Source organism: Octopus bimaculoides, chromosome 1 (genome assembly GCF_046866305.1).
Source record: "Octopus bimaculoides isolate indiv1 chromosome 1, ASM4686630v1, whole genome shotgun sequence".
NCBI classification, from domain to species: Eukaryota; Metazoa; Mollusca; class Cephalopoda; order Octopoda; family Octopodidae; genus Octopus; species Octopus bimaculoides.
The window spans coordinates 57,969,843-57,989,564 of record NC_142928.1 but is presented as its reverse complement, the minus strand read 5'-3'; the positions used below and the strand labels follow the sequence as shown (position 1 = coordinate 57,989,564).

The following is a 19,722-nucleotide window of genomic DNA, read 5'->3' as shown; positions in this document are numbered from 1 at the left end:
GTGTCTGTGTTTGTCCCCCCAACATCACTTGACAACTGATGCTGGTGTGTTTACGTCCCCGTAACTTAGCGGTTCAGCAATTTTATAGGGGGAATCGCATGACCGTGATATGTAGAACACATTATCGAAAGCGAAAATCGCCAAAATGAAAAAGTAAAAAAAGTTACAGTGGTTTTCCCTCAGTGTCTAATCCCAATGTGCACCTAAAATTTTTTTTAAATGGTGAGAGAAAATAGAGAGAGAAGTGTAATCGACAATAAAGGAATTAAAGGGGAGAAATGTTGTTGGTTTAATATATAGTGGTAGTGAGAGTAGATTAGAGGGAAATTTATAAAGGTTGGTGGGGGATAAATTTATGAAGGTTGGTGTATTTTTAGAATAGATATAGTGACCGATGTTTGCAGGTGAATACTCTGCTGTTGCATTCATTAAGACAATCTGTGGACTGCAGAATAGTCAAGACCTTGGCTATGCAAAGATCACACTTATCATGACTGCAGTAAGGCTTGGTGTGGGTGTCTATGGACCACTTGAGAGTGTAAGGAGTTGAATCAAGTGTTAGTTTACTGATAAGTTGAGATAATGATGTTCCATTGGAGTTTGTTTGGGACTTGAAGCTGGAGTAGTGGTTGTTCACTCTAGCTTTGAAGGTGGTGCTACATGATCTGGTATAAATGTAGTTACAGATGGCAGTTGATACTGTGCACTTATAAATTATGTTTCTTGTGAGACAGTGGTTATCTAAAGGACAGGAAGTTAGGTGTTCGTCTTTTTTGTAAATTTTAAATATATATATATATATTTCATTTTGGGATTTGGTTTGTAAGATTCTTTATGTGAGTTTGTGTGTTGAAGCATATTTTGTTGTGTCTGGAGAGAGACGTTCTCTTTTAGTGCCGTATTATTTAACACACTCACCGGTAAAATTTCCACTCATTTACTTATTTATTTTTTTCCTAAAATTTTCCTTGCATCTTGCAACCTTTTCAATAGTTGTTGACTATTATATATATATATATATATATATATATATATATATATATATACATATATATATATACATATATATATATATAGATGTATACATATAGATGTAGGTATGCATGGATATATGCATATATTTATATATTATTTATATTATTATGTATATATATGTCATTGCCCATCCCCACTTATATGTTCCATTAATCAGCCTTTCTATGCTACCAGTTATCTTTCCCTCTTCCTTGAGCTACTTCCTACTGGCACCCATTTTTAACATCATTTCATATCTACCTTTGACCACCCCATCCCTATCATTATGCATTTCTCATTTTTCTTCCACAACTCTTGCAGCTTTTGCCTCTACCATAACCCATCAACTCTCTATCTCTCATCCTTATTCTATCTATTGCACCCTTTCTGTACTGCCAGTCATGTCCTCCTCTCCCTTGAGCAATTTCTATTGACATATCACCACCACCTTTAGCTCTCTTTCCAGCTCCATCCCAGTAACTTCCATTCTTCCCTATATAATGTCTGGTAGCCATGTATCTTTTATTGCAACAAACCTGATCCTTTCCCCTCTCTATACTTTAACCTCTCAACACCTAACATGAAGCTGCCTTCCGCTCTAATGTACTCCCACTTAGTCAAGGTAGCTCTTTACTTTTGCTAGCTACACAGCAACCTTTCTAGTGGTGGAGCCAAGAAAAATGCGCCCAGTACATTTGTTAAAGTGGCTGGCCTTAGGAAAGATACAGACTGTGGAAACGATACAGCAACACAGTCCTCCAATTCATTGGATCCAGTTGAATCTTCCAACCCATGCCAGCGTAGAAAACAAACGTTAAAAGGATGAGGATGATATTATGTATGTATGTATGTATGTATGTATGTATGTATGTATGTATGTGAGTGTGTGTACACAGGGATGAATCCAGGATAAAAATTGCCGAGCCTTCCCCTCCACCATGTACACACGCATACACACACAAAGAGATGGGTAGGGCGAGCTATCGTTAAAGTTGGGCGGGTGAGTGATATTGTCACATGATAACAAATTAAAATGAAAATAGAGAAACTCCAAAACATAAATAACAATAGTAGGATATACTAAAAAAAAAAAAATCAATAGAAAATAAATATTTTGTCTAACTCTTTACTAAATCGTAATTTCCAAGAAGCATGACGCGACGTTATTCAAGTTTCATAAATATTACGAGGTACATAACCGCCCCGCTTCAGTTCACACGCATAATATAGTCAGTCGCTCTGAGCAATACACCTGGTTTTACTTTCCACCCGCAGCTCAGGTAAAGTATTTTTTAATTCTATGCATTTTTCATTTAACTTCTTTTTTTTTTTGTGTGTGTGTTAGTTCGTTGATTATTTATTTTTAAAGAATTTATTTGGTCGTGATTAAGGGGACAGTTTTCTTTTTCTCCCTGAGGACAAAGGAGAAAGGTATAAGGGCTAATGGTGTTTTTTTCCTTTGTTAAATAAGAAAAAGCAACAACCCCCATCCTTTAATTAATTGTATGTTTAACAATTGTCCAAGAGCATTTATCCAAGAATCAATCAATTGCTATGTTAATTAAATTTGAAGTTAAGTCATCAATTGCTTTTAGGCTACTTGCTATTTATGAAAGAATCGTCGTTGATTATTGGAAGTTGGTTCTATGATACATCGATTAATTGATTGCTATAGTAATTATTTTACTACACACGGATCTCTTTTATAATTCCATTCGCATCATCGATGCTAAGCAACAATGTGCTAACTTTTTTATGCATCTCCCCACGAGCGATTGATACTGTGGTATATCAAACGATTAATTTAATTTGATTGATTTAATAGGTTTATATTGATCGATTTAATAGGTTTATATCAATCGCTATAAAAGAAATATCAACTTTAAAATGCGAAAAACTATTGAAACAATAATCCCTATATCACTCAACAGGTGAATCTTAAAACGAATACAAGAGTTTATACAATGTTTTCGTATGTATGTATGCATGCATGTATGTATGTATGCATGTATGTATGCATGTATGTATGTAATACATACATACATAGTATACATACATACACACATACATACATAGTATACATACATACATACATACATACACACATACATACATTCGTCCCACTAGTTTCAGAGGTGAGATGAAAGTGTGTGTGTGTGTGAATGTATGTGTGTATGTATGTATATGTGTATGTATGTATGTATGTATGTGCATGCTCATTTTGTGTGTGTATGTGTGTGTGTGTGTATGTATATATATATATATATATATATATATATATATATATATATATATAATCGGATTGTTACCTAACGCTCCGTTGTATCCCTAGCGCGAAACCGATTGGTAAGACAGCCGTGATGGATATAATACTGTACATTTTGATAATATATAATATGATATAATATAATTTAATATAATATAATATATATAATGAACTTATTTGTGTATATGAGAAATTTTATTCAAAACATCAGGATTAAAATTGGGTAGGAGTTGGGTAGTATTATACTCGAGTGTTAAGAAAAAAGATAAAAGGTTAAAATATATATGATTTATAAGTATAAAAAGTGGACCCTTCGTCCCACTAGTTTCACAGGTGAGATGAAAGTGTGTGTGTGTGTGTGTGTGAATGTATGTGTATGTGTGTGAGATATTATATAATGGTAACGATGATATTATATAATGGTAACGATGTTAAATAAAAGAAATATGTTTGCTCTTTGTCTATCCTTCTGGAGCATAATTCTCTAAAATGTCTTCTTAGCTTGCTGTTTGTTTCTAAATAGACTGCTTTCCTATATGTTTGGTTGGCTTACAATAAAGTATTCCCTTGGCATGTACATATGTCTTAGGGGAATTCTTTGCTGAAGCTGCGTGAGTTAATTCTCACAGAGGTGTATTCTGTGAGAAAAACTCCGTGGTACTTCTCTCCTCTTTATTTTTACTGCATTAACTCATTATGCACTTTTGTTGTTTGTCTCGGATCACTTCTGATCCAGCAGGTCGGTGGTAGAAGATATTTTAGTTGTACCTTTCCATCCTCCCTACCCCAGAAATGGTGCTCCCAGGGCTAGATTAATACAATGTTCCTTTCTTTATGAGACAGTAAGGTATGATTTGAAGTTGCGGCTGTTATTTCTAGCAGTTCGAGTAACCGCATTGAGCTGAACTTTTAGGTTTCAGACTGTCATACTGAATGTTTTGGTTAATATCTAGTTTAACAACCGGCCCAAAAAAACAAACAAAACAAAAAAACAAGTGTAATAGATGCCAAAAAATGTGTAGTAAACGAATCTGAAAACCAAAATTTGCGCAAACGAACGTGGGGTGGGTGTGGGGAGAGGATTTTTGGAAAATTCACACGATCCGATTTTTTCCCTCATAACTTTCAGGAAAATGGGTATCTTTTGATGAAAGTTTATATAAATACCTCTCAAACGGCATAGATTACGATTATAAAGGAATTTGTGAGGAAACTTTTTCCAGGGGTGGGGGTGGGGAGAGGAGTTTCGAAAAAACGGAGTTTCAGATCAGGAAGACCACAAAAGTTCATTTTTTTACTCCCCACCTTATCTCCCCTCCGGACCGATTTTGGCCAATTTTTTGCACTTGAAAACTTTCGGAGGAGCCTTTTTGGTAAAAAAAAAAAAAAATTGTAAATATTTTCGGAAGAAAAACTGATTTAAGGGAGATTTCACTGTCGTTTCTAGCACATCTCAAAACAACATTCCTCATTTCTTTCTCACTGTCGCATGTATTGATATTTTTTCAATATCGTTCTTCCCATCTGAGTTCAAATTCCGCCGAGGTCGACTTTGTTTTTCATCCTTTCGGGATCGATAAATTACGTACCAGTTTTGTACTGAGGTCGATCTGATTGACTGGCCTCCTCCCTCAAAATTTCAGGCCTTGTGCTTATAATAGAAAGGAATATTGTTCTCCTCATAAACACATTTATGCTATAAAAAAAAATTTGAAACTTTATGATTTTTTTCAATCCCACTCCCGCCCTTGATTGTTTCTGTTTATAATTTAAAATACTGGAGAGCCTGAGGTCATTTCTGGCATTTATCCACAGTGATATTTAAAAGATAGGTATGTAAATGGTGATTCATTTTAATAGCATACTTTTCTGTTAGAAAATGTTTTTTCCTTACACACACACACGGCCTCGTTTAATTAAGGTGGGGGTAAAAATTTAAATTACCATTTTGTTGTCGATGCTTATATACTACCAATGGAGCACGCGTGTGGTCCATTGGTGTCATCATTAAGGGGAGAGGGGAGTAAAAAAAATCAAACTTTCCAAACTGTTTTTTTTCATAAAAAGATGCTCTCCATCATTTCAAAGGCAGTGGTGAAAAACAATTGGAAAAATCCCCTTCAAAACGGAGAAATTCCAACTTATGTGGTCTTCTTCATCTGAAACTCCTCTCTCTATATCCCTCGGAAAAATATTTCCTGACAAATTTCTTTATAATTGTAATCTATGCCGTTTGAAAAGCATTTGTATAAACTTTCATTAAAAGATACCCATTTTCCTGAAAGTTATGAGAGAAAAAATCGGATCGTGTGAATTTTCTCAAAATTCTCTCCCCACCCCCCCCACCCCGGTTCGTTTGCTCAAATTTTGGTTTTCAGATTTGTTTACTACTCATTTTTTTACACCTATTACACTTGTTTTTTTTTTATTACCATGTTTTTCAATTGACTATATATACATGATTCCTGGTTCAGCCACACTGTGTGACAAATTGGATGTCTTCTACTATAGCCTCATGCTCATCAAAGTTATGTGAATGGATTTCGTGGATGGAAGCTGAAAGAAATAGATTAGACAGACAGATTGATAGGTGTGTGTTCGTGTTTGTCTCCCACCACTGCTTGACAACCAGTGTTGCTGTATCCACATCCCTGTAACTTAGCAGTTCGACAAAATAGAAAATAGGCAATAGAATAATTACTAGGTTTTAAAAAATAAGTGCTGGGGTCGATTCGTTCGACTAAAATTCTTCTAGATAATACCTATATCATCATCATCATCATCATCATCATCATCATCATCATCGTTTAACGTCTGCTTTCCATGTTAGCATGGGTTGGACGATTTGACTGAGGACTAGTGAAACCGGATGGCAACACCAGGCTCCAATCTAAATTTGGCAGAGTTTCTACAGCTGGATGCCCTTCCTAACGCCAACCACTCAGAGAGTGTAGTAGGTGCTTTTACGTGTCACCCGCACGAAGGCCAGTCAGGTGGTACTGGCAACGGCCACGCTCAAAATGGTGTCTTTTATGTGCCACCCGCACAAGCCAGTCCAGGGGCACTGGCAACGATCTCGCTCGAAAATCCTACGAAGGCCAGTCAGGCGGTACTGGCAACGGCCACGCTCAAAATGGTGCATCTTATGTGCCACCCACACAAGAGCCAGTCCAGGGGCACTGGCAATGATCTCACTTGGCTTGCCGGGTCTTCTCACGCACAGCACACCTCCAAAGGTCTCGGTCAGTAGTCATCACCTCAGTGAAGCCCAATGTATGAAGGTCTTGCCTCACCACCTCAGCCCAGGTCTTCCTGGGCCTACCTCTTCCACGGGTTCCCTCAACTGTTAGGGCGTGGCACTTTTTCATGCAGCTATCCTCATCCATTCTCACCACATGTCCATACCAGCTCAATCGTCTCTCTTGCACACCACAACTGATGCTTCTGATGTTCAGCTTTTCTCTCAAGATACTTACACTCTGACGGGTATTCACATTGACATTACACATCCAACGGAGCATACTGGCTTCATTCCTTGCGAGCTTACGCATGTCCTCAGCAGTGACAGCCCATGTTTCACTGCCATGTAGCATGGCTGTTCGTACACATGCGTCATACAGTCTGCCTTTTACTCTGAGTGAGAGTCCCTTTGTCGCCAGCAGAGGTAAGAGCTCTCTAAACTTTGCCCAGGCTATTCTAATTCTAGCAGCTACACTTTCAGCGCACCCACCCCCACTACTAACTTGGTCGCCCAGATAGCGGAAGCTATTGACTACCTCTAGTTTTTCACCCTGGAATGAGATAGAAGTAGTTTCCTGTTTGTTTACAGTCTTTATTGCACCTGAACATCTGCCACATACAAAAACTAACTTCCTAGTTAACCTGCCTTTGATATTGCTGCACCTCTTATGTGTCCATAGCTTGCACCGGGTACATATTATAGAGTTACTACCTACTCCTTTTCTATATACTGAGCAGGGCCATCTGCCTGAAGGGGTTTGTGTTTTATCTACCTTCCTACTTATTAGGATTTTGGTTTTAGCTAGGTTGACTCTAAGGCCCTTCAATTCTAGACCTTGCTTCCACACTTGAAACTTCTCCTCTAGTTCTGATAGTGACTCCGCAATTAGTGCTATATATATATATATATATTCTCTTTTTACTTTTTACAGTCATTAGATTGTTGCCATGGTGAGGCACTGCCTAGAAGAATTTTAGTCGAACAAATCAATCCTAGTACTTATTTTTTAAAACCTAGTAATTATTCTATTGCCTATTTTGCCCAACTGCTAAGTTACGGGTATGTGAATACACCAACACTGGTTGTCAAGTGGTGGTGGGAGACAAACACAGACACATATACACCTATCTATCTGTCTGTCTGTTTGTCTAATCTATTTTTATATAAAAAGAGTTGAAGAATGACATGCCTTTGGCTTTAGAGTCTGACGAGTCATCCATGGGGCTAAGCCCTTTATGGATGTGAAACCTTATATATATATATATATATATATATATATATATATAATTATGATAATATTAGGGATAAAAATCCAAATTTACAGAGAAAAATTCAATTTAATTTAATTTATCAAAGTTAAAATTAAATTAAATTTCACAATATATAATATATATAAATGTATAATTTAGAGAAAAAAACCACAATTATTGAATTCATCCATGAAAATCCACAATCACATATAGAAAAATTTTATAAGTAAATACACTAAAAAGACCTGTAATAAAGATCAAAAATGTACAAAGTAATAAATATTACTTTATTATTTTATTATTTTAATAATTATTATTTTAATATTTATTACTTTGTACTTTTTTGATTTTTATTACAGGTCTTTTTAGTGTATTTACTTATTAAATTTTTCTATATGTGATTGTGGATTTTCATGGATGACTTCAACAATTGTGGTTTTTTTCTCTAAATTATATATTTATATATAATGTAGTTAAGTATATGTCCGGTCATAGAGTGACCAATGGTTTCACATCCATAAAGGGCTTAGCCCCACGGATGACTCGTCAGACTCTAAAGCCGAAGGCATATCATTCTTCAACTTTTTTTGAACCTGCCAGAGTTGAAAAATTATATGCCTTCGGCTATAAAGTCTCACGGGTCGTCCATGGGGCTAAGCCTTTTATAGATGCGAAACCATTGGTCACTCTATGACCAGACATATACTTAACTGCATTTCATCCATGGGACTAAGCCCTTTATGGATGCAAAACCATTGGTCACTCTATGACTGGACATATATTTAAGTGCATGTAAATACATTACTGCTGTATGTTTTAGAGTGTGCTTCTTTTACAGATATATAATACGCTGACGATATGTGTGTATAGGAAGGGCAGGCGTTAGGAAGGGCATCCAGCCTTAGAAACTCTGCCAAATCAGATTGGAGCCTGGTGTAGCCATCTAGTTTCACCAGTCCTCAGTCAAATCGTCCAACCCATGCTAGCATGGAAAGCAGACGTTAAACGACGATGATGACGACGATGATGATATAGGGTGTGGAAGTAAGAATCGAAGGGCCTTAGGGTTAACCTAGCAAAAACTAAATCCCCTTCAGGTAGATGGCCCTGCTTGATCTGTAGAAAAGGCATGGGTAGAAACTCCATACGATGTGCCCTGTGTAAGCTATGGACACATAAAGGTGCAGCAATATCAAAGTAAGGTTAACCAGGAAAATAGTTTTTGTGTGTGGCAGATGCACAGGGGCAATAAACACTGAAGATGTACAGAAAACATTCCATCATATGCCAGTTGGTGAACATAGAAGTAGTTAATAGCTTCCACTATCTAGGCGACCAAGTCTGTAGTGGAAGTGGTTGCTCTGAGATTGTAGCGGCTAGAAAAAGAATAGCCTGGGCAAAGTTCAGGGAGCTCCTACCTCTGCTGGCAACAAAGGGCCTCTCGCTCAGGATGAAAGGTAGACTGTATGATGCATGTGTGTGAACTGCTATGCTACACGGCAGTGAAGCATGGGACATGACTGCTGAGGACATGCGTAGGCTTAAAAGAAATGAAGCTAGTATGATCCACTGGATATGTAATGTCAGTGTGCATACAAGACAGAGTGTAAGCGCCCTGAGAGAAATGTTGGGCATAAGAAGCATCAAATGTGGTATGTAAGAGAGATGACTGCACTGGTATGGTCATGTGTTACATATGGATGAGGATAGCTGTGTGAGGAAGTGCCACTCCCTAATTGTGGAAGGAACCTGTGGAAGAAGTAGACCCAGGAAGACCTGGGATGAGGTGGTGAAGCATGACCTTTGAACATTGGGCCTCACAGAGGCAATGACAGGAGACCAATACCTCTGGAGATATGCTGTGATTGAGAAGACTTGGCAACCAAAGTGAGATCATAGCCACGCATGTCCAGCCCAGTTAAGAGTACCCCTGATGCATCAGGCGATATGATATGCTTGAGAAGACTTGTTGAGTCAAGTAAAACCAATATCGTAGTTGTTGCCAGTGCCCCTTGACTGGCTCTTATACCAGTGGCATGTAAAAAGCACCATCTGAACGTGGTCGATGCCAGTATCCCCTGACTGGCCCCTATGCTGGTAGCACGTAAAAATCACTATCCGAACGTGATTGATGCTAGGCCCCACTGACTGGCTTCTGTGCCAGTGACACGTAAAAAGCACCCACTACACTCTCGGAGTGGTTGGCATTAGGAAGGGCATCCAGCTGTAGAAATATTGCTAGATCAGATTGGAGCCTGGTGCAGCCACTGGCTCTCTAGACCTCAGGCAAACCATCCAACCCATGCCAGCATGGAATAATGGACGTTAAACGATAATAATGATGGTGATAATGATGATAATGACCAATAGTGTTCTAATCATAACCATTCCATCTTTATATATTGCAGAATTTATCTACATTATCTAATTTAGTCTTCTAATTGGAAGGAAACTCGACTGCTATTTCTAGCGAATAAAATGACCATATAGAGGTTTTCTTCGTTAATTTTTTTTTTTAATCTCTTGGTGTGTATTTTCTTTTCATCAAGATGTTCATTGTTTCATAATCACCTTGCTTGTTATTCATGACTATTTTGTGTCAAACAAGATGCGACCGTTCTAGGTTTCTGTGATAAAGACATTAAATATTCAAAATATACGGAGCAACATTCGTTGATTTATCATGTTCTTTTAAAATATTTTTACATGGTGAACTGAGATGGATTCAGAGATCTACTAAACCATCTGAGTAAATATCAAACATATTAACATCAGAGAGAATTAATATCTTTAGTATAAGTATAAGGCCTGAAACGTGGGAAGGGGGCTAGTCGATTATATCGACCCTAGTACTTGACTGGTACTTTATTGTGTCGACTCCAAAAGGATGAAAAATAAAATAAACCTTGGTGGAAGTTGAACTAAAGCCAGAAGAAATGCCAATAAACATTTTGTCTGGCATGATCATTAAAATGTTAAGTAAGGTCTACTCTACTATATCAGAGGTGAAACGCGGACATCAGTAAAAAAATACTATGAAAGAGATTGAAAACGAGATGCAGGCATATAGAATCCTGACAGTGATATTCTTTTTTAAGCTATCGTAGACAACATAAAAGCAATGATGGAATACTAAAAATGGTAAAAACTAGGAAAATTTTATGAGACGCCTGCATAGAGAAAAAAAACACTAAAAAATAAACCAAAAATGTTTTGGAGACTTAGGGAAAATGGTTTATATAAACTCTTAGAAGGTAAAATGAATGTAGAAAGGAAAGAGAAAGCCAAAAATTAATTTCTAGAACTGGACAGGTTTGAAATACAGTGAATATGAAAGGTCAACACAAGAAAAACTAAAATGGTATTCCATGGAATTGAAACGGCTGAGAGCAACTCATTGATAAGTACCTAAGGCTATCTATGTTTAATCACTTGTCATTTCAATTGCAAAACAAGAGGAAGCTTCTTCAAAGTTATTTGATCTACTAGACATAAAAGTCAAATCTTCCTCAAATTACATCCTGCCGTCTTGAAAAGGGAGCTGCAATGGATAATGTAATCCTAGATATACAATGCCCCAAAATAGGAGTGGTCAAACCCTTTGACCATATATGTGCTCGAAGCAGGATAAGACTAAACAGCAACTTCGAACCATATCTTCTCCGACCATTAAACTCTAAACTGGACTCTTTGCATAATTTAATGTTCATCATTGCTTCTCATCACGTTACTACCATTCTAGTCAATTACACTTGTGTAAATCAAAGCTGGTATAAATTATCTCCAACCCAGACAGAAGTTCTACAAAAAAGTATTTTTTACCTTTTATTAAGATGTATGTTCATGGAAACTTTTGTTGCTATTTCTAGCAGGGCGATCGATTATCTATAAGCAATCTCTTTTACTAAGAATGCTGTTTGCTAAGGTCATAAAGTTTAAGGTTTAGAAAATCAACTTTCTAAGAAACCCCACCACCAATACAAGTCAATACCAATTACTTTTGCATTTTATTCATGTTTATTCTGGAGCTATTTTATCGAATTCCCTAAAATGGCACTTGATAAATTATTTTCATATATTAGCATTACTAATTTGAAATAAAGTACACGTCTTTATCATTTTTAAAGTGTAGTGCAACGTTTCATTTGAAAGACTGTTGCTTTCGATTTCGTCATTCATTTGTCAAAGCTTTCAGTTATAAATCAGCATGAAGCATTATTATTAGTCATACTCTTGTCAAAATAGACCACGCATGTTACGCCATGTGAGTTTCACTTCTCCAAACAAAGATAAGTTTTGAAACTTGTTTACAAATTGCCTGGTTAAAATGGGACAAAATATATTAGGCGGCTGCAGAAATGTAATAAGAAATAGGAGCATTGTCAGACTGATTTATTCTTGATTATATTGCATGAAATCAGTAGCATTGTACTTACTCTAGCATAGGTTAACTTTAGAAAGATATGCGAAAAATGTGTTCGCTTTTGATTATGTAAGACATACGGGCATGACTGTATAGTTGGTGGACTTTACAATCATGCAGCACAATAAATACATAGTATTAGGTCAACTTAAGCTGTGTGAGTGAAAGTGGATTGATAGAACTGGGCAGAAGTGGTCTTTATCTCTTCTTGGATGGTGGTAGTCTTTCCTGTATATATTTGTCAATGACTTTGATATTTAGTTTTTACATGTTTTTACATAAAAAGAACGATGAATGTTTATATATTTTTCACACTATTAGTATCACAAATGGAAGCAACTTGCTCTATTCAGTATCTATAAAATGGTGTTCAATCCCATTGACCATCCTCTTGAAACTCTGGTGTTTAGTTGTAACAGTTAGGTAAACTAAAACTGTAGAATAAAGAAGGTTGCTCAGCAGCACATAATTCCTGCAGCTGGTTTAAACTCACAATCTATGTGCTGAAATGCTAGCTTCACAAGTTACTCATTTTTACATACATGCACACACCTTCCTTTTTTACACGCACATGCACACACGCACATTTGACAGATGTGTAATATTAGTGTACATAGTATATGGAACACAAATGAAAAGGCATTAGATGTAGTGTGCAAGAGAAGAGACTACACATGTGCTGATGAGCGATGCATATGGAGGTTGATAGCCGAATGCAAGTGATCCAAGTAAAAGGGATCTATATAAAAGTAAGAATGGAAAGAGGTGGTGAAGATGATCTCAGCATGCTGAACCGTGCCAAGAAGAGTGCAAATCATCATGATGAATGGAGGGAGACTGCTGGAGAGGATCTGTCCAATGCAAGCATGAAAAACCAGATGGAGAAATGAAGATGATAAAACAATGTGTGTGTGCATGCAGTATTATAATTGTGGAAGAGCATTGAAAAACTTGTGCCAGACTTTCACACTGAGGCCTACATAAATCCCCAAACAAGATCTTACTGCATGATGCCAAAAATCCCACCTTTGGCTTCTAGAGTTAGGATCAGATGCTGCTATAGTTTAGGCTTCAAAGATCCACACCAATATTCTGTCAAAAAACTTAAGAGATCTACATGGAGTGTATGTGGATGTTTTCAAGAGACAAATGGATATCCTATTATCTAAGATTGCAGGTGAGCTTACCTTGTGGTAAGAAATGTAACTGAGAATGGCAACATCATTCCCCCTCATTTACAAAAAACAACTAAAGAAGGAAGGTTAGTAAAAGTGTAGTTTTAATAATGGCAGTGCTCTAACATGGCCTCAACTTGTGGACTAAAGTAGGTGAAGGATTAAATATATAGATAAGATGGAGGTGGAAATAGTACAGAAGTAAATCTGATTTTATTATTAGGTTTTATTATTCAAATTTCTAGTTTATGAACTAGTAGGACACTATCACAATACAGACCTCAAAGCTTTACATCACAGGAAATTATATTTACTTCTTAAATAATTGTGTTACAAACTGTAGTATGCGTCATTCTTTTGATATTGCATATGAATGCAAAATTACTGAGCAATAATTGTAAGAAAAAATACTGGGAAATTTTCTTGGTATTAAGTTGAACTCTATGTATAAACTTCACCTTTATATCTGGCAAAATTATCTAGATATATTGTTAAAAATCAGTTTTGCAAAAAATTCTTGATATAATCATAATATTTGGAGAGTGACTTTCTTAAATCAAAATTTATTAATTATGTAAAAAAATTATCAATTATATATAAAAATCTGTTTCTTTAAGATCTCTTAAAAATATAATAAGCGTTAATTTAAGAAAAAGGGACTCTCACTCAGAGTAAAAGGCAGACTGTATGACGCATATGTACGAACAGCCATGCTACATGGCAGTGAAACATGGGCTGTGACTGCTGAGGACATGTGTAAGCTCGCAAGGAATGAAGCCAGTGTGCTCCGTTGGATGTGTAATGTCAGTGTGAATACCCGTCAGAGTGTAAGTATCTTGAGAGAAAAGCTGAACATAAGGAGCATCAATTGTGGTGTGCAAGAGAGACGATTGCACTGGTATGGACATGTGGTGAGAATGGATGAGGATAGCTGCGTGAAAATGTGCCACACCCTAACAGTTGAGGGAACCTGTGGAAGAGGTAGGCCCAGGAAGACCTGGGCTGAGGTGGTGAGGCAAGACCTTCGAATATTGGGCCTCACCGAGGCAATGACTACTGACCGAGACCTTTGGAAATGTGTTGTGCGTGAGAAGACCCGGCAAGCCAAGTGAGATCATTGCCAGTGCCCCTGGACTGGCTCTTGTGTGGGTGGCACATAAGATGCACCATTTTGAGCGTGGCCGTTGCCAGTACCGCCTGACTGGCCTTCGTAGGATTTTCGAGCGAGATCGTTGCCAGTACCCCTGGACTGGCTCTTGTGCGGGTGGCACATAAAAGACACCATTTTGAGCGTGGCCATTGCCAGTACCGCCTGACTGGCCTTCGTGCGGATGACACGTAAAAGCACCCACTACACTCTGAGTGGTTGGCGTTAGGAAGGGCATCCAGCTGTAGAAACTGGTTGAAGCCAATGGCGATTTTATTGAATAAGTTTACTCCTTAGTATTTCATGATATTCTTATATAATTTTGGTAAATATATCTGTTAAAATGAGATGTCAGTGTTATTTTCATTTTGCGTAATTTACATGACAGTTTATTCACTGCACTCAGTATGTATATATACATATATATAAATATATGGTTGACTCATACAAAAAAGCACACACATATGCTCACATATAATGAATTCAATGATGCACATTGTTGCTGCTTTTACTATTAAAAAGACTGAGCACAGGTAAAATCTATGAGCATGGGGTAAGAAGGAATAAACAGATATGCACTCTATGACTGCTATGACTATCAATGTTGCACTCCTTTTTTCTTTCACTCTCTATCACAACCTTTCATTTTCTTTTTCATTTCCTTACTCTCTCTTTTCTTTTTCTTTTTCTTTTTCTTTTTCAATGTGTTTCTCTTATTCTTTTTTTCACTTTCTGTCGACATCTAACTTTCTTAAGTTTACTCTTTTCTATATTTTTCAGCTCCCTTCTCATTCTCACTTCCTATGTAGATTGTCTCTTTTTCGTGAATGGTTGGTAATTGTGAATGGGTGCTAAAACATTCCTGGCTTTGGGTAAAAGAAAATACAGGAGGATCAGTTAATAATGATTTTATTCAACATATTCCCCTCTCAAATTTATACACTTATTGCAATGATCCTCCAGTTTTTCTAAAAGAACTGGGAAGGTTAAGCCTCAACCAAGCTGTTTGCAATACCCTTAATGCCTGGAACTTTTCAGCATTCCCTCATATTTCACCTTGTTGTTAAAAGGGTCAACAACATCATTCAATTTTGAATGTTTCAAGGTTCAGAAATATACTGGAAGTTATTCTAAGCAAAAGGACTTCTATTTAAGAGCTCATTTGTCCGAACACTTTTGCACTACCACCACTATGGACTGTTTTAGCAAAATTTTCATTTCACTCACACAGAAATATAGATTCTGAATTTCAATAGTTTAATGGAGACAGGTGAAAACAGAAGACAAGTTATATTTACTGGCAATCATGCAGAGCTTGCTTAACCCTGTAGCATTTAAACTAGTCATATCTTGCCAAACTAAAATACCTGTTTCATGTTCAAACCAGTTAGATCTGGCTTCTTACACCTCTTCTATAATGTCACTCTAAAACTAAATAATCACATTGAACTCTTAAAGTTATGAAATAGTATATGACTAATTCAAAACTATGTGAATAAATAAGATTGCATTTGACAGAGTAGTCTGAATGCTAAAGAGTTAAGATAAAGAGTTTAGTTAATAATTCCCAAAATTGACACCAAGAGGTGTCAATTACCCAGGAGTTATAGGATTATGAAGGAGGGAATCTATTGTTACAACTAAAATTTCTTATATAGTGGGAAATGGTTCATGCTTCTGCATAAAGCTGTAAAGATAACACTAGTGTAAAAAGGGTAGTTGACTAAAAATTATGGATCACTAGGTTAAAAGGTTAAGTAATGTGTTGAGTTTCTTTTATTTACTGTTTCACTCTTCTGTCATATTATTGGAATGTAGAAGAAAAAAGTTGTGCTGCTAAGGGTGAAAGAGAGAATGAAAGTATTATAAAGGGAGTTGGAGCACATAGATAAATATATAGGTCAAGGAGAAAGAGAGAGAGAGAGAGAGAGAGAGAGAGAGAGAGAGAGAGATCCTGCAATTAATCATCAAGCATGACAGAGACATACGTAAGCAGACAATGAAGTATAGGGAGGGATAGAAGAAAGAGTAACTGAGAAAAAGGATACAGGTATGAGAAGAAAGCAACAGAGAGGGAGAGAATTAGATCGATGAGAATTAGAGAGATAACATGATAAAATAATGTTGCTGAAGAAAGCAGTAGCAGTGTTGAGGGAGATAGAAGTGAGAGAGGAAGAAAATATAAGAGAAATGGATAAGCAGATAGACAGGGGGAAATTTAACAAAATAAAAGGGGCAGAAAGAGAGAGTGAAAAAGAAACACCCAGCTGTTGATTACTAATGTGAGACAGGGAGTTAAGCAAGCAGACAAAATGAAACAAGAGAAGAAAATGGTGTACAGCTTGAAGCAGAAAGATTTAGAAGTTTTGAAAATGAATAGAAATGATGTTTTTAATAGATACTACATTAGTAGATCAATAATTAATCACAAAATTGATACAATCTTTGAATAGCAAGGGAATGATCAAGTCTTTTATGTGATAGCTTGACCTGATAGAAATACCAGCCAAATCACTCTGCACTCATATTTTACAATCTTAACCCCTTGCAGATGGATTTAGTACTGACAGTCTGTGCTGTGTACCAGTATTAGGTTGTTCAGTAACTACATGATTTTTCAGACAAGGAATTTTACAGTGTATTTATGAACTACTTGGCAAAATTGTTAATTGTTAATTCTATTATTAATTGACGATTCCCTGCCCTCATTTCTTGTATATATATATATATATATATATATATATATATATATGTATATATGGATATATATATATATATATATATATATATATATATATATATATCGCTGACATACTACGACGAAATCTCCAAGATGCAGATAAGATAGAGATTTTTTATTTATTTACGGCCTCAAACATCTCATACCTTCGCGCTTTAGTTTGCCCTCTATTATTTATCTTGTTTCTCTCCATGAAATTCAATTGAATTCAGTTGTTGTCTTAAATTCATACTTATTCATTTTCTAAGCTTCCTAAATTCATGCTACGTTATATTCTATTCACCTAGAATTCATTGCTCTTTTAAAAATTACGATTTATGCATTGTTGTCTCTCAAATATTTAAAATCTACAATTAAGAGCCCTATCTACTCGCTGTCGGTACCTACCCACCCCTACCCATTTTCCTTTATTCAAAAATTCTTATCGCTCCTTAAAATTATGGCTTTTAAGTGTTGATTTCTCAGCCCAAGAATTACAGCGTGATGTGCTGCTTGACTGGTCCCCCCTTTCTCTCTCTCTTTATATATATATATATATATATATATATATATATATATATATATATATATATATATATATATATGATGATGATGATGATCTTTTCTCCCGCCATGCCTCTGTCTACCCCTCCATCCTCTCTCTCTCTCTCTCTCTCTCGTAGTTTTTCCTTAAGGTCTTCAGGTTCTGGCTATATATAAATGAGAAATCCATTCTAAATTATCTCGCTGACATACTACGACGAAATCTCCAAGATGCAGATAAAATAGAGATTTTTATTTATTTACGGCCTCAAACATCTCATACCTTCGCGCTTTAGTTTGCCCTCTATTATTTATCTTGTTTCTCTCCATGAAATTCAATTGAATTCAGTTGTCTTAAATTCATATTTATTCATTTTCTAAGCTTCCTAAATTCATGCTACGTTATATTCTATTCACCTAGAATTCATTGCTCTTTTAAAAATTATGATTTATGCATTGTTGTCTCTCAAATATTTAAAATCTACAATTAAGAGCCCTATCTACTCGCTGTCGGTACCTACCCACCCCTACCCATTTTCCTTTATTCAAAAATTCTTATCGCTCCTTAAAATTATGGCTTTTAAGTGTTGATTTCTCAGCCCAAGAATTACAGCGTGATGTGCTGCTTGACTGGCCCCCCCCTCTCTCTCTCTCTTTATATATATATATATATATATATATATATATATATATATATATGATGATCTTTTCTCCCGCCATGCCTCTGTCTACCCCTCCATCCTCTCTCTCTCTCTCTCTCTCGTAGTTTTTCCTTAAGGTCTTCAGGTTCTGGCTATATATAAATGAGAAATCCATTCTAAATTATCTCGCTGACATACTACGACGAAATCTCCAAGATGCAGATAAGATAGAGATTTTTATTTATTTACGGCCTCAAACATCTCATACCTTCGCGCTTTAGTTTGCCCTCTATTATTTATCTTGTTTCTCTCCATGAAATTCAATTGAATTCAGTTGTTGTCTTAAATTCATACTTATTCATTTTCTAAGCTTCCTAAATTCATGCTACGTTATATTCTATTCACCTAGAATTCATTGCTCTTTTAAAAATTACGATTTATGCATTGTTGTCTCTCAAATATTTAAAATCTACAATTAAGAGCCCTATCTACTCGCTGACGGTACCTACTCACCCCTACCCATTTTCCTTTATTCAAAAATTCTTATCGCTCCTTAAAATTATGGCTTTTAAGTGTTGATTTCTCAGCCCAAGAATTACAGCGTGATGTGCTGCTTGACTGGTCCCCCCTCTCTCTCTCTCTCTTTATATATATATATATATATATATATATATGATGATGATGATCTTTTCTCCCACCATGCCTCTGTCTACCCCTCCATCCTCTCTCTCTCTCTCGTAGTTTTTCCTTAAGGTCTTCAGGTTCTGGCTATATATAAATGAGAAATCCATTCTAAATTATCTCGCTGACATACTACGACGAAATCTCCAAGATGCAGATAAGATAGAGATTTTTATTTATTTACGGCCTCAAACATCTCATACCTTTGCGCTTTAGTTTGCCCTCTATTATTTATCTTGTTTCTCTCCATGAAATTCAATTGAATTCAGTTGTTGTCTTAAATTCATACTTATTCATTTTCTAAGCTTCCTAAATTCATGCTACGTTATATTCTATTCACCTAGAATTCATTGCTCTTTTAAAAATTACGATTTATGCATTGTTGTCTCTCAAATATTTAAAATCTACAATTAAGAGCCCTATCTACTCGCTGACGGTAACCCGCCCTCCCACCCCCTCCACCGGAAGTTCATTCCTCTGTCATCCTGTCAACCTCGGCTGTCTCCGGGAACCCATCTAGTGGCCTTGGCCATCCTCTCCCCTACCTTTGGGTAGCGCATTAAGTTTGAGAAATGTTTGCAGGTTGTAGGTACTGTTTTGCTTATGAATTCTTCCAATTGCA

General features: G+C 36.4%; 1 protein-coding gene across 2 annotated transcripts in view; it reads left to right on the top strand.

Moving 5' to 3' along the window:
• Window positions 1-1,238: 1,238 nt before the first annotated feature.
• LOC106869154 (leucine-rich repeat serine/threonine-protein kinase 2) overlaps window positions 1,239-19,722 on the top strand; it is a 131,655-nt gene continuing 113,171 nt past the window's right edge. For both annotated transcript variants that reach the window (XM_014914760.3, XM_014914759.3), the window contains exon 1: window positions 1,239-2,294. The gene's annotated coding sequence lies outside the window, so the exon portion shown is untranslated. The remainder of the gene's footprint in view (window positions 2,295-19,722) is intronic.